General features: G+C 38.8%; 1 long non-coding RNA gene and 1 pseudogene across 1 annotated transcript; both read right to left on the bottom strand.

The window, feature by feature from the left end:
• Window positions 1-16,466, bottom strand: part of LOC119892337 — a 73,570-nt pseudogene that overhangs the window by 11,275 nt on the left and 45,829 nt on the right.
• Window positions 92-1,030, bottom strand: LOC119899256. Its single transcript, XR_005443762.1, has 4 exons — window positions 945-1,030; window positions 763-820; window positions 421-527; window positions 92-323 (listed from the first exon to the last, which is right to left on the bottom strand). It is a non-coding gene; the product is annotated as an uncharacterized LOC119899256 (long non-coding RNA).

Genomic DNA, 16,466 nt, shown 5'->3' with positions numbered 1-16,466 from the left:
TCCCGAATCATAATAATCTGTTACGCTGTGGCACATTTCATCCTCATAGTGACAAGAACAGATAATGTGAGCAATAAGCCAAAGCAAAAAATACATTTAAATTTTATTTGTCTTGATAGCTGCACACAGAAACTCGTCAGGATTTTCTGCTACATGCTGCTGCTGACTGTCTGCGCTGCTGACTCCACCCTGCTGCTGCTACTGAGAACTGAAAAGGAAAACTTTTGGAGTTGAAGGTAAATGGATCCACTTCCTCCACAGACTCGCTCTACTGTGATGTTTCAATGCCGTCCTACCATGAGGTGAATCTGCTTCAACTGCATCTGAAGAAAATCACATAAAACTTGTGTAAAGTTAGAGTTTTAAATTTAACTGTAAATCTGAAGTCGGCCTGTTTTATTTGATGCAGGAGGCACTAACCTGACTGGACTTCACACCATGTCTTCCTGCTGCTCTGTGTCTTCTGTCTGTGCTGCAGTGACGCTCTTAAAGTCTGAGACACTGACATACGCAGGATCAGAGTCTAACTGATGGGAGAGACGACAAAATGAAGCTCAATGGACCTCTTTCATTAAACCTGCATATAATTAGATTTGATCAAAAATGTATTCAGTCACGTTTACAAGTAAACGTATTACTGGTTTCTACTCAGCAAGTTGTATTTCAAACATAAATTCACTTCACACTTTCCAGAGCATTTATGAGTCAAGTTATTATAACTGTGATTTAGGGGACATTTTGTCAACAGTACCTCTCTCTCACCTCTATCATCTCTACATGTTCATTTGTTTCAGAGGTGGAGCTCTGAGTTTTCTTCTTCCTGGATTGAGTCCAACAACAACAAATAGAAATTTTAACAATAATGAAATTCAAAACACTAAAACTAAAGGAAGTTTGAAGAATAAAAGAGCGGTGACTGAACTGATGGATTGTGATTGTTTTACCTCGTCCACAGATTCAGGAGAAGCAGAGTAATCAGCATCAAGACCACCAGAGTCAACCTGATGATATTCATGACTATTGTTGAATTCCCTAGAAATAAAAAAATATATATGTGATATACCTTACTTGTACGATTAGATTGGGAAGTCATTTTGCCAGTTGATACTGTCTGTAGTCACAGCTACAGAAAAACAGTCTGAAATTTTATTTCCGTTGTACCAACTATAGGAGTGACAATGTGTTGGTTTTTACATATTAATATGTGAATCAGGTCTGGTGCAGTAAACATCTGTGTATACAGGTGAATGTAGAAAAACGTACCTGCCACAACAATCAGATGTAAGGTGGAGTTATGACGTCCTCTTCTGTTCTGGGCTTCACAGTAATAATTCCCACTGTGTTCAGCTCTGAAGTCAGTGATGGTGAAGTTCTGTCCTGATGCTTTTGGTGAGTCTTCATTCTCCTTGTACCAGATGTATTTAGCTGCTGGGTTAGCATCACTGCTGCAGGTCAGAGTCACTGAACTGCCCTCCACTATCTCAGCAGAGGGACTCACTGACACAGAGGGAAGCTTTGGAGCATCTGGAGGAGAAAGAAATGAGGACAGATATCAGAATCAGAAATACTTTATTGCCTCCGAGGGGAAATTCTTTTGTCACAGTTGCACTTGTCAAAGGCAGATAGATAAAGAGTATATAAATATAATAGTATAAATATAAAAAAAAAGACCAATATAAAGGTGTGTGGGTATGTACAATATTTACATTATTAAGAGTTATTATGGTGAACCAAAAAGGGCAAGTGAATAAATAGCAGCAGAGAATATTGCACTTTACTTATTGAACAGGTAATATTGGACAGAAAATAAGTAATGAGGTCTAGTTTAATAACTGACTAAGTGTCAGAAACTTAAAGGGAGGAGTTATAAAGTTTGATGGCCACAGGCAGGAATGACTTCCTGTGGTGCTCTGTGGTGCATTTTGGGGGAATGACTCTTGCACTAAAAGTGCTCCTGTGTTTGAGCAGCAAGTCATGGAGTGGGTGGGAGACATTGTCCTCCTCAGAAAATAGAGACGGCTTTGGCCCTTCCTGTAGATGGGCTTGAGTGTTCTTGGCCCAGTCCAGTTTATTGTCCATGTGCACTCCCAGGTATTTGTAATCCTCCACAATGTCCACAGGGACCCCCTGGATGGAAACAGGGGTCACTGGTGCCTTGGCTCTCCTTAGATCCACAACCAGCTCTTTAGTCTTTGTCTTTAGTGTTGTGACAAAGTCCCAACACAGATCTGTATTCAGCCTCGTCACCCTTGCTGATCCATCCAACCACAGCAGAATTATCAGAAAACTTCTGAAGATTTGTTTGTGTTGTGTTGAAAAGAGTAAGAGTTATGTGTATGAGGGATCTTAAACTTTGGAGGTGGTTTTGTGACTGGCAGCAGGCAGAGCTGTGTGTTGGGACCACTTGAATTATGCTCATTAAAATCGAAGAAGAGACCAGAAAAATGTCCCTCATACATGTTTTAGAGAAAACGTAGGTGAGTTATATCACCCAAACATGTTGAAATATTTTGGAAAAACTGGAGTAGGGCTTTCCCCGACAAAGGATCTCTCTCTCTCTCTCTCTCTCTCTCTCTCTCTCCTGTCATTCACTGGTCTTGTGCAGAGTTTTGTGTGCATGCCGTGCTGCCGACAACTGAATGCACATCACGGTTCCTCGTGGGTCTAAAATAGCCGGCTATTTAAAAACAATGTAATATTCTTTGTGTGGTTCATCAACGGTGATAAATTATCCGAAAGCCCGCGAGGTGCGGACAACTCGGCGCAACACCAATGAAGCTGGGACTCCGTCTCTTCCAGTGGCGTTTTCTCCCAGAGGCCAAGGGAAGCCAGGCTTCCCCTGTTTTTATCAGACTATTTCTCATTTAAATAAAAACACAATGTTTTTATTTTCGATAAATCTTATGAGCTGTTACTATCATCTCTTCCCCATTTCTCACTGAGTATTTTACAACAAGTGAAACAGCGTCCCTCTAAATGCGTTGGATGTGTGGTGAAACACTATATTGCACCACCGTAGACTGACCTGCAGTCTGACTACACGGGGAGACCAGGCAGAGTTGGCATCCCTTTGTGGAAAAAAAGTAAATGATTAACCAATCAGACGAGGCCACTGTCATGCCACTGCCTATCTGTGATTAGTCAGGATGATGCCAAGGGAAGCCAGCCGCTGTCTGACTTCACGCCTGTCAAATCACAGCATGCGATCAACGTCATTCAGATGAAATAACGGGAGCTGTTAGCAACTTTAGCTGGTGCAGTTATGGAGGGTGGAGATTTGGAGGTTTAGTTATAATAAATAGCTTTATTAAACTACCACTACAGCAGCAATTTAAGATTAAATCTGATGGAAGACCAACGCCAAAACTGGAGCTGGCCTGGAGAGGAAAAAGGGGTTTCGGACGTTTAGTGAGGAAAACTACATCCGTACAGAGTGGCTAGCTGGTAGCGCCAAACTTCAGTTGACTCTGTTGCAGTGGGAAATTCTATAACTTGGTTATTGACCACTTCGCCACCATGACAGACAGGAGAATGCCCTTCCTTTTCAAATAGGGTGAGTGAAATGACACCTCCTTCTCTCCATGAACTTAACTGAACTGCAACTGTGTGTGTGTGATTTTTGATGTGGTTACATTGTTTGTTTTGCTTTGCTTGCCTGGAGTTAGCTGCTGAATGAATAGTCAGCTGAAGTAACCTTATTGTTTTTACTGCGGTTGTGTACGCATAGATAATGAGCTCTGGACAGCACCTGCCACAGGGCCCTGGGCCAGGTTAGGCTACCCCACCCCACCCCACTGGTCTCTTCAGCAAGTGTTCCTCCTCTGCCACTACACACATACACAATACACTACACATGCGCACTGACGACCCAGGGTTAGGGTTACAATACATATATTTATACTTTTCTGCAGATGACTCATGTTGATACTGTAATGTAATTGCATGGGGTTAAAAAAGGTAGTCCTTCCTACAACACAAAAATGATGCCATGTAACAAAATCCAGGAAGTACTTTTCTTTCCAGCTAAATGTATTTGGAAAAAGTTCTAGTTCTATGTAAAATCAGACGTTGGGCACCCCCATATAGAAAAATGGCATGATCCTAAAGTTAGCTGCAGTTTACTCACATTTCACATTGATAAAGACAAATTCAGATGTCTTCCTCCCCAGCTTGCTTTCTGCTGCACAGTAATATTCTCCAGAGTCAGAGGACTGGATGGACCTGAAGACAAGCTGTGGTTCTTTACTTAGAGGATGAAGGTTTGGATTTCCATTCTCTTGTACCAGGTGTATTTAGCTGCTGGGTTAGCATCACTGCTGCAGGTCAGAGTCACTGAACTGCCCTCCACTATCTCAGCAGAGGGACTCAGTGACACAGAGGGAAGCTTTGGAGCATCTGGAGGAGAAAACAAGAACACATTTAACATTTAATTTCAGTATGAGGTTGAGTTTTCACAGTGGAGCATTTTAAATGGACAATATTTCATACAAACTCAAAGTGGAGGTGCAGCTTGATTTCCTCCTGTATCAGAAATTACATGTTGTCATGTTGGACACTTTATTACTAATGCAAAGAAGACGTTTAAAAGAGAGTGGTAATCTTCATGACATTTTAAGGTGTGTGTGTGTGTGTGTGTGTGTGTGTGTGTGTTTTGAGGGTCCATCTAAGGCACATATTGGAAAATACCGAACTAGAAGGATCTATAAATAAAAGAGGAACAGATGTCTTCATTTTAGACTGAACTGTCAACACACACACACACACATAACCTTCATAAGATGTTGAACACTTGGAACTAAATTAATAATATTCAGATGAAAATGTTACCTGTGACAGACAGAGTGACTCCAGGTGAACCAGTATATGTCCCATTTGGTTGGTTTGTTATGAACCTGAACTTGTACTCAGCTGAGTCGCTCTCTCTCAGATCTGTGATTCTCAGAGAGCAGAAGTTTTCATTACAGGTATACTCGACACGACCTGAATACTCTGACTTTGTTTTCAGATCCACAGTTTCATCACCTTTAAACCAGAATGTTTCTTCAACTGTAGTATAATCGTCATTAATAAGGAATGGATATCTAAAGGTGCAGTTTATTTCCACTGTTGATCCTTTTAAGGCACAGATCTGAGTAGAATTGTAAGTCACTCCCCAGCCAAACAGGCTCTGTACCACTGGAACACAGAGCACATCAGACATAACAATCAAAATGAATAACTTCATTTAACATTCAGTTAATAAGACAAAGAGGATCAAACTACTGATATGATTTGTGGAAAGGAGACCTGGACAAGCTCAATTATCTGACTGATAATCTGCAGTTATTGACATAACAGTTCATAATCATGCATCTATCTAACTACTCAACTGGAATTTTATCAGGTATTTATCATATTTTATCATCACTGGGACACAGAAATATTTGTTACTCCCGGGTGTTGCCTGAAAAGTGCATCTTATAAAAAGTCTTCCAAACAAAAAAATGTATAAAATGATATATTACACACTTTTCTGGGATAGAGCAGAAGTTCAGTATGATGTTGTTTTGTATCATTGTTTTCCTTTCTAACTTCTAACAAACACAATGAGTGGCTTGATTTCCTCTTGTATTAGAAACTACATGGTGTCCTGTACCTTGAATTCTAATTGCACACTTTGTTACTGAAGCAGTGGTGGAAAGACACGCTGAAGGAGACGTAATCTTCACGTCTTTAAGAAGTTTCTTCGATAATTTTCTTTCATTCATTTTTTTGACTGCAGTTTCTGTAAAGTGTGTGTGTGCATTGGCAATTAGGGTGCATCTAAGGTGTCTTTAAAAGTGGCGTGCTATTTATACGCCATTCCAAGATATCATGTTACTGTAGGGCTCATATTTGAAATACCAAGGTAGAAGGATGTTGCATCTGAAATTAAGGGTCAAGATTGCAGAATAAACACAATCAGAGAATGTCTATGATGGTGGTCACAATATTTTGTGAACCAATGACATGATGACAAATATTATTTTGCAAAATATTCAGTGCTTTTGTAGTGAAGAGAGGAAATAAGAAATTATTATGTAACATGTCTACAATATCGTGGGTAAATGATTTGGTTTTATCCAATTCTACACTGAGTAACATGCAGCATATGTACAGTACAATAGGTTAAAAGCTCGACCTTGTTGGTGTCATGTCAGGGAATGTAAACTCACACACTGAAGGAGAAGAGAAGTCCTTATATCCTTCTACAGCACAGGAAACAGTGTCTTCAGGATACAAGTAGCATGAATAAGATGTTCCTTTGTTAACATACATTCCCTTGATAAACCAGAGGTAGTTAATCTGATCATGTAGACGACAACTGCTGTGACAATTCATCTCTGCCCAGATATAAGACTGGTAGACCTGTAATCTGCTCACCTGCACCTGGAGATCTGAATATGTGAATAAGGAACAGAAATCTTCATTTTAAAGTGAACTGTCAACACACACAGATGCAAGTCATCTTGTTGTCACTTGAAGCTAAACTAATAAATATTCAGATGAAAATGTTACCTGTGACAGACAGAGTGACTCCAGGTGAACCAGTATATGTCCCACCTGGTTGGTTTGTTATGAACCTGAACTTGTACTCAGCTGAGTCGCTCTCTCTCAGGTCTGTGATTCTCAGAGTGCAGATGTTGTTAGAACAACTGTACTGCAAACGACCTGCGTATCTTGAGTCTGTTCTCAGATCCACATGTTTTTATCTTGCAGTTGAGTAAACCAGAATGTTTCCTCAACTTTAGTATCACTGTCATTTATTCTGGATGGGTATGTGTAGGTGCAGCTTATTTCCACTGTTGATCCTTTTAAGGCACAGATCTGAGTAGAGGTGTAAGTCACTCCCCAGCTGTTCTGGCCCTGAATCACTGTAACACAGAGCGCACCAGGAATTACAACCAAAATAAACAACTGCATTTAACAATAAGTTAAACATACAGTGTGTAATTCCTGGCCTCATGCTCCAAACAAAATGGAGGTAGCATTTCACCTCCTTCTTCCCCTCAGCCAGGCTACTCTCTAAGTGATTGTGCTCCTCTGCTCTTTTCTATTCACAGCTGTTTATGTCTCCCTGGGAAAGTGGGCGTCACTTCTTCTGCAACAATGAAGTTGAAAAGACCATCACCTTGTGTGATGATCTGTGGGGAGACGCTTTTCTCCTGCCTGTAGGTGTGTCTGCTCCTCTCTGTTGAGGTGGTGGCAGTAGAAACGAGAGGTCGAGGAGCGCGACAGAGAGGGAGAGCAGCTCATGCAGCGTCGACAAGCTACTTCTTCGTTGTTGGGACCAGAAATATTTGTACTTCCAGATGTTTCAGATTTGAGGATCTCAACAAAATGCATCCATAGGGCTGTTTTGTATTATTCTTTCCGACACTGACCAGTAGTGTTGTAGTACACAAGACCGGTCTTGGTCTCAAGACCACCTTTTGATGGTCTCGGTCCCCTCTCGGGATTGACTGCATTTGCTCTTGTTCGTTCTCGACTCTGGATTATTTCAAGAGCAGTCAAGACCTGAACTTTGGAAATATCAATATATTGCCTGAATGTTGTCTGATTTATTTGTTAATATACTAACTTTTGATGTAAAACGTATTGCTTCAAATGCAACCAATAACACTAATTAAAAACGCAGTTGTTACTGTTAATGGCTGTCACCCCTCCCCGCCCTCCTTCACACGCACTCACACAAGAAAGTGAATGGGGGAGACAGGCGAAGCTGTGGCTTTCTGGGAGCAGGAAGATATGTCAGCAAAATCTTCGTAATAACATTTAGCTGCATAAACCATAAAGAATGAATCTGTCAAACAGCGTCCAGAAGAAAACACACAGCAATCTGTTGAGGGAAGTAGCTAATGAAGTTAGTTTGTTTGAGACTGAGGACAGGGCATGTGGTGACAACTTGTTCCTAAGATACAGTTTTGCTTGTGATAATGATGACAGGCCACAAAAAGCTATGTTGCTAATGTGTAAGTTAAGTAACATCACCGTTAGCTACTGTCAGCTGCACGCAGCTCCGGACATTAAAGCTGCACTCTGTGGTACCGCTTCCTCATTTGTGTGAGAGAGTTAGCTTTGAGATGTGACAGCAGGGAGTGGAGACCAAGTAACACTCCTCCACTTCTATGGAAAATGTACATATTAAATAGGTTTCTCTGTATGGCCATAAGCACACGGCACTTTACTTTAAAAGAGCTAATTTTGAGTTTGAATACACAGTTGCAGATCAAAATGAAGCATCAAATACGGAAGACAAGAGTAACCTGAAAACCTAATGCTTGCACAAAAAATTGTATTGTGTAATAAAACAATAATGATAATTAAAGTAATTTTCCTCAATAACAATAATACAAATGTTTAATAAATGTTTGATTTTATTCATTTGAATCACAAATGAATTCACACTTAATTTTACTATTAAGATATTTAGTTTCTTGAGGAAAAGGGACTGAATTAATTAATTTAACTTGTGCATGTTTTTGAAAAAACCTCAGATTTGTGAAGTGATCCACTGTTTGGCATCAGGTGTTTGTTCTGACCATAAAGAATAGTTTAAAACCACAATTACCATCTGCCTTTAAATATGAAAGAAATAAGAACTAATTTGACATTTATTGTGTTCTTAGTGTTTGTATGTGGGTGTTTTAAAGGGAATGTGGATCTTTTAGAACAATTAGAGAAGTACAGTACCTATGACCTCGTTCCACATTTTATTATGTGTCATGTAATGTGGGAACTGGTCTTGGTCTCGACTTGGTCTCAGCCCCTAAAGGTCTTGCTCTTGTCTCTGTCTACATAAACTTTGTTCTTGGTCTTGACTACAACACTACTAACCAAAGTAAGAGGAGAAATACTGTATCAGTTATGGGAGAGTCTGTGCTTTTCTTGGTCAGTTCTCTCTGTTCATTGTGTGGTCAGGTTGCTGCGTAAGTGTGAAGACGAAAAAGAAATGCAGAACACTGAGGTGTGAGAGATTGTTTATGGCAGTTATGATATAAACAAAAGATAAAATCTGAAAACCATTTTTAACGCTGAACATGGAAACATCACACTGATGTCAGACATTACAAAAGGAACTAGCAGGGTTTGGTGCAGATGTATGAATATTTGAGAGAAGTCCGTCTGTGATGACGTCACTGTGAGACCAATATACCTCCAAAAACTATACTGTGATAAAAGCAGCTGCAGGCTCAGCTATAGAGCAAATTAACAGGACAATTTGTTTTTAAAGAGTCACAATTAAAAACCACAATATTCTCAGTTACAGCATGTAAAAGTACTTAGCACACAGGTAGCCTACTTTTTGCAAAGGACAAAGCAAAAGAAGTTGGCCACAGCAAACTTTCTAATATCCAATAAAATGTACACAAACACAAACAACTATATTAAAAAATATTAACATCTGGGGAGTTTCCACAACTGTAAATTAAAACTAATGTTTCTAGCTTTTCTATGTTTGCCTTTCACACAACTCTAAGCCACTTATTTCTACATGTGACCTTCAGCCTACTTTTACAAGACCAGCATTTTCACAGATTCCCCTCTTTTATTGCAATGAATGTAAGTTTAGATATTCAGTACCTGACACAGAGAGAAGGAAGACGACAAATCCTCTCGCTGCTGCAGTTAAACTCATAGCTGCTCCTCATCTCTCTGTGTGGCTTCAGAGACAATAAAACATGTCAGCAGATAAAATAATGTACACAGGAGATATACAGTATCAATCTCATCAATAAATAATTCTACTTACAGTGAAGAAGGACGCTGTCTTTAACGATACCTTTCCTCTGTGGTCAGTGAGCAAAAAACGGATGTTAAACGACTAGATTTCCTTCCTCTTTAGATTACTAATATACACGATGGGCTGAATGCAACATCAAATATCAACACCCACATCAAAATAAAGTTTGACATTTTACAACTATAAATAAGAGAGAATAAGTATTTTAATAATAAATAATATTACTGTTGGTATTAAACCTGTTTAAGAAAAGACCATTCAAAAAAACAAGTGCAAAAACAAGAGAGGTGTTTAAGTTGGTTTGATGCTCACTTGACACGTCTAGTGCATCTTTAGACAGTGAAATAACCTTTATACCAGTATGAGTTCAAAGAGATGGACTGCAGCAGTATGGGATGTAAAAAGTCACGTGCTGAGCTCAGTGTTTATTCAGTATTGAGAAACATGTAAGAAAAGTAGATCAGAAACAATGAATTACATTTTGCAGCTCTCTCACTCACAGTCATTGTGACTCTGTGTCACTGTAACACAGAGCACATCTGACAAGATGCTGCTGGAGGTAAGACAGAAAATATGTCTTGTTGTAATTTGGGTGAAGTGACTCTTTGAAACAGGCAGTGGAGGGAGCTCTCAGAGTGATTCAGCCTGAATGTGCCACAACAAAGTTTCACCACTAGAGGGCAGTGAAACATCACAGATACTGAATCAGGACGCTGAAACATTTTACCATCCATCACTGATTGTTAGGTCAAATTGAAGTTTACTTTGGCGTTTTATTTTCACATTTTATTATTGAAACTATTTGCATTTTAGCTTTACCCTGGACATTCACTTTATTTAGTATTACAGGCGCAGATTAAGTTCACAAAGTGTCAACAGCTCACATTGGGGAGCAGCATATTAGATATTGCAATAGCAGCAAACTTTTGAAAATTTGTTTTGGCTGAACAAACACTCATAATTAAGGTGTTGCACAAACTATCGATGATGGGCTCTTATTCTGAAAGGCTTCACACTTAGTGAACCTCGACCTGCTCTGCTTCCATGAATGACCCCAAAGAGTTTAAATGGACTAAATTGACATTTAGAGCTCAAATGTAAGTTAATGTCCTCTTCATTAAACTGTCTGTGCATCTTTATATCAGCAACATCCCGAATCATAATAATCTGTTACGCTGTGGCACATTTCATCCTCATAGTGACAAGAACTGAGAATGTGAGCAATAAGCCAAAGCAAAAAAAAAAACATTTAAATTTTATTTTTCTTGATAGCTGCACACAGAAACTCGTCAGGATTTTCTGCTACATGCTGCTGCTGACTGTCTGTGCTGCTGACTCCACCCTGCTGCTGCTACTGAGAACTGAAAAGGAAAACTTTTGGAGTTGAAGGCAAATGGATCCACTTCCTCCACAGACTCGCTCTACTGTGATGTTTCAATGCCGTCCTACCATGAGGTGAGTCTGCTTCAACTGCAACTGAAGAAAATCACATAAAACTTGTGTAAAGTTAGAGTTTTAAATTTAACTGTAAATCTGAAGTCGGTCTGTTTTATTTGATGCAGGAGGCTCTAACCTGACTGGACTTCACACCATGTCTTCCTGCTGCTCTGTGTCTTCTGTCTGTGCTGCAGTGACGCTCTTAAAGTCTGAGACACTGACATACGCAGGATCAGAGTCTAACTGATGGGAGAGACGACAAAATGAAGCTCAATGGACCTCTTTCATTAAACCTGCATATAATTAGATTTGATCAAAAATGTATTCAGTCACGTTTACAAGTAAACGTATTACTGGTTTCTACTCAGCAAGTTGTATTTCAAACATAAATTCACTTCACACTTTCCAGAGCATTTATGAGCCAAGTTATTATAACTGTGATTTAGGGGACATTTTGTCAACAGGACCTCTCTCTCACCTCTATCATCTCTACAGGTTCATTTGTTTCAGAGGTGGAGCTCCGAGTTTTCAACAACAAATACAAATTTTAACAATAATGAAATTCAAAACACTAAAATTAAAAGAAGTTTGAAGAATAAAAGAGCGGTGACTGAAATGATGGATTGTGATTGTTTTACCTCGTCCACAGATTCAGGAGAAGCAGAGGAATCAGCATCAAGACCACTAGAGAGTCAACCTGATGATATTCATTACTATTGTTGAATTCCCTAGAAAAAAATATATATATGTGATATACCTTACTTGTACGATTAGATTGGTAAGTCATTTTGCCAGTTGATACTGTCTGTAGTCACAGCTACAGAAAAACAGTGGCTGCAGAAATGCAGACAGAAATTTTATTTCCGTTGTACCAACTATAGGAGTGACAATGTGTTGTTTTTTACATATTAATATGTGAATCAGCAGTAAACGTCTGTGTATACAGGTGAATGTGGAAAAATATTACCTGCAACAACAGTCAGATGTAAGGTGGAGTTATGACGTCCTCTTCTGTTCTGGGCTTCACAGTAATAATTCCCACTGTGTTCAGCTCTGAAGTCAGTGATGGTGAAGTTCTGTCCTGATGCTTTTGGTGAGTCTTCATTCTCCTTGTACCAGATGTATTTAGCTGCTGGGTTAGCATCACTGCTGCAGGTCAGAGTCACTGAACTGCCCTCCACTATCTCAGCAGAGGGACTCACTGACACAGAGGGAAGCTTTGGAGCATCTGCAGGAGAAAACAAGAACACTTAACATTTAATTTCAATATGAGGTTGAATTTTCACAGTGGAGCATAATTTACATGGACAATATTTCATAAAAACACAAATTGGAGGTGCAGCTTGATTTCCTCCTGTATCAGAAACTACATGGGTTCCTGTTACCATGGATACAAGTTGAACACTTTGATACTGAAGCAGTGGACTAAAGACTGAAGAAGAGTGGTAATGTTCATGTCCTATAAGAGGTTGGCTTAATCATTTTACTTCCTTCAATTATTAGACGACGTAAACTGTGTGTGTGTGGAGGGGGGGGGGATTCATATAAGGCACGTGTTATAAATAAGCTAAATGAGTGCATTATTCATCATCAACATCATCATCACGTCCACAAGGAAACTTGATTGGACAGATCTTGTAACACTAATCACTTAAAAATATCTGACTTCATCTTTTCACTCATGTGTTTGTGTGGATGGATCAGAATAAGTTCAAACCTGGACCCATGAAGTGTTTTGCACCTGAAAGTAAGGAACAATATTACTGAAGAACACATTTACCAAGAAAAGTGTCCATTAAAGATACAAGAACAGATTATCAGGGAATTTCTCTGATGATGCACAAGTTTTATCTGATCCAAAGAATTTAAACAGTCTAAAGACAAGATAACAAATCTTGTTTTAATACATTTTCATTGTGAGTTATTTTACAGTGAAGACAGAAAATAAGAGTTAATTATGCAACATGTCTACAGTCTCATGGGGAAATGATTTGGTTTTCATCCAGTTCTACAATGAATCACCAAATACCACTGAGTTACATGCAGTTAATGTGCAGTACAATAGGTTAAAGGCTCCACCAGATGTTTATTCTTTTTTCTGTTTTTTATTTATTTTATTTTTTTGTCTATTAATATATACACACACACACACGTTACTGTTTCATTTATTTATTTTATTTAATTAAATTTTTTTTTAACACACACACACACACACACAAAAACACACATGCTTACTGTTTTGTTTATTTATTTTATTATAATTTTTAATATTTCTTTTTTTTAAACACATACACACAGACTTTGATTACTTTACGCTTTAATTGTTTAATGAAATGTATGGGGCTGATTGTTCTTATGTTGTGTATATATGATGCATTGGCAATGTTATTACATTCATGCCAATAAAGCTAATTTGAATTTGAAACTCCACTGCTACTGCCAGTGAAGCATCCACTTGGCAGGAGAGAGTGGCTTCAAGCAACGTTTTGTTGTTTTGTAAAAGCACTGGATACTTCTCTTATAAATGCCTGTGTAAAACAGTAAAGTTAGTTCAAAAGTTGGGAGAGACTTGCTTTTCTTTTTTATCTCAGCCAGTGGCGTAAAACCATACTCGTTGCTGCTGTTACGAATATGCTATTAGTGAAAATGTTGGGAGAGACTTGCTTTGTTTTTTGTTATGTTTAAATATATCCGTAGCTTATAGCCTACTGTACAGCATCGTCTGCTCTTAGAGGCTGCAGTGTTTTCTGTTCGTCTGGTTGTTGATTCCTTAGCTTAATAATTGTTCCAGGAAAGTGGATTTATTTCTAAAATGAGCTGCTGAACAAGTTTTCCCTTTTTCCCTTTTTCACTTTTAAAGATGGAGTGGGTGTGGAGGCTTGAAAGTGATAGTAACATAATGAGTAACGTAACTAGTTACTTTTAATACCCAGTAATGACTAAAGTAGTATAATTACTTTTTAAAGGAGTAATAAGTAAAAAGAAACTTATTAAAACTTCTGAGTAACGTGCCCAACACTGCTGCTATACCGCATAGACTGAAATGTTGCGAAGACAGAGTGCTGCTTTCTGCCCTCTAGCTGCGTGCTGCATCTCTGTGATGACGTTGCACAGAAACCTGTCTATAGATAAAAGATGTCATCTAGCATTACAACATCAGACAGACAGACATCTAAACTGTGATGTGGCACGATTTTCAAAATAAAGAACCCTGTGCAGACTCCCGATCATATATTAACAAAATACACAGTTACAACAGACAAAAAAAATAACTAGCCTACAAGGACAACTGAACAAGTCAGCAAAATGTGGCAGGCAAAACACTCTTATTCTGAAATGCTCTATGTGGACTGTGAAGCCGTGCAGAGAACGGAACTAAACCGGTTCACAGAGAGCTGTTTTTGGTAGTAGAAACACACAAAATGACAAATTAACAACACGTCAACAATGTGGGGCAGGCTAAACGCTCTGCTGCTCAAACATTTCCAGTGTGAGTTGACGCCAGGCAGAGGACGGACAAAACTTTGTCAGTTCGGCTGACGCCATTATCCCACACGTTTTGCTGTAGTTTCATTTGTTGTTGTAAAATGTATACATCCTGTGCCCACTCTGATTGGTGAGCGGGGATGTACCGGGACTGAGATTCAGCCCGGGACTTTCAGACGAAGAGGCCTTTTACGGGAGCGCTGTTTGGGGGTGCAGAGAAATATTTTTTGCAGTTATTTTAATACTAATAATGTTTTTAGGGTATAAAGTCATTCCCATTATGCTTAAGATATTCAAGAAACTTATGGATGACACCTGCCTCCTCAGTTTGTATAAGCAAGGCACCACTGCACTGAACAAGACCATGTCATGCAGGCCTGAGCTGGAACATTTCAGTTACAGTAAGTTACCTAAATTGTAATGTGTTTTCTGTGCAACAATTTTCCAATGCACAACATTTATGCATTTGTAGCTACTGCTAATTTCCAATGCCCATCCCTAGAAGGGCTTTTAACATTATATATACAATAAACATTAAGCATAGTAACAGTTGAGCACATACATGTATACCACCCCCCATCGCTACACATGACTACACGACTGATTATCTTTTAAAACTTCTTCAGTTTAGTTTTAAATTGTTGATGATTTTGTTCATGTTTTGTTCATGATTTTGTTTTGTTGATGTTTGTTTTTAACTCGATAGCCAACTCGTTCCAGATCTTAGCTCCCTTGATTGAAAAGGAAGTCTTTTCCTATAAGATATTTCGCAATTCCCTGCAGTTTATGTATTTCTGGTTGACAATCCAAAGGCCTTTAATGGCTGTACCATCTCACAGAGAGCCTGAGAAGTCTGTCCATGCAAACACTTCATGATGAGGTTTGTGTTTTCAAATGCTCAACATGTTCAGGTCTCTTAGGACGTGACAATGAAGTGATCTAATGGGCTTCTTAATATTTTTAGGGCACGATTGTATAATCCTTCCAATGCTTTAATCACACCTATACCTGCCTGTGACCATGAGGTAACAAGTGTGAGAAAATCATTGTATGAACAAATGTTTTGGCTGCATCAAATGTTCAGCAATCTCTAATTAATTTGAATAGATACAAATTTGCTTTCATAGCTCTCCCTATTTTTTTAAACATGTTTATCAAAGTTCAAGTGAGGGTCCAGCATTAAGCCTAGATATTTAACTTCTGAAACTTGCTCTATATGTTGATTATGTATCTTGACATCCAATTTTTCGGGAGGTCATTTATAAATAGACTAAAGAGGATTGGACCTAACACCGACCCCTGTGGGATTCCTGTTTTACACTTAACAAAACACTACAAAAGATCATGTTTTGTTTTGTTAATAATGACACACTGTTCATGATTTGCAAGATATGATTAAAACCAAGCCAAAGTTTTTTTTTGAAAAATCTAACTTTGAGAGTTTGGAAACAAGAACATTATGATTAACTGTATCAATAGCTTTTTTGAGGTCCAGAAAAACTGTTGTCGTGTAACAAATTCAAGACTTGGGCCAGATAAGAAAGCTTGAACTTTTACCAACATTTTTATTCTCAACAAAAACAGACACCAATTAGAATACAAAAGTTCCACCGGAGTGCGTCAGAGATCGGTGCAAAATAGAGCCCCATTCTGTTACCAGAGCAGAGACCCGAGTCGACATGAAAACCATGTAACGACTGACTTTCACCTCCTTTTGGACCTCCTTTTATAGCTCTGTTTCTTGGCTTCACATCATCTCTTGGCTCTCTTTCCTACTGCA

Source organism: Micropterus salmoides, unplaced genomic scaffold (genome assembly GCF_014851395.1).
Source record: "Micropterus salmoides isolate LMB-PRFRI ecotype aquatic unplaced genomic scaffold, ASM1485139v1 Ms_hic_scaffold_1, whole genome shotgun sequence".
Lineage (NCBI taxonomy): Eukaryota > Metazoa > Chordata > Actinopteri > Centrarchiformes > Centrarchidae > Micropterus > Micropterus salmoides.
This window is presented reverse-complemented; position numbering and strand designations above follow the sequence as displayed.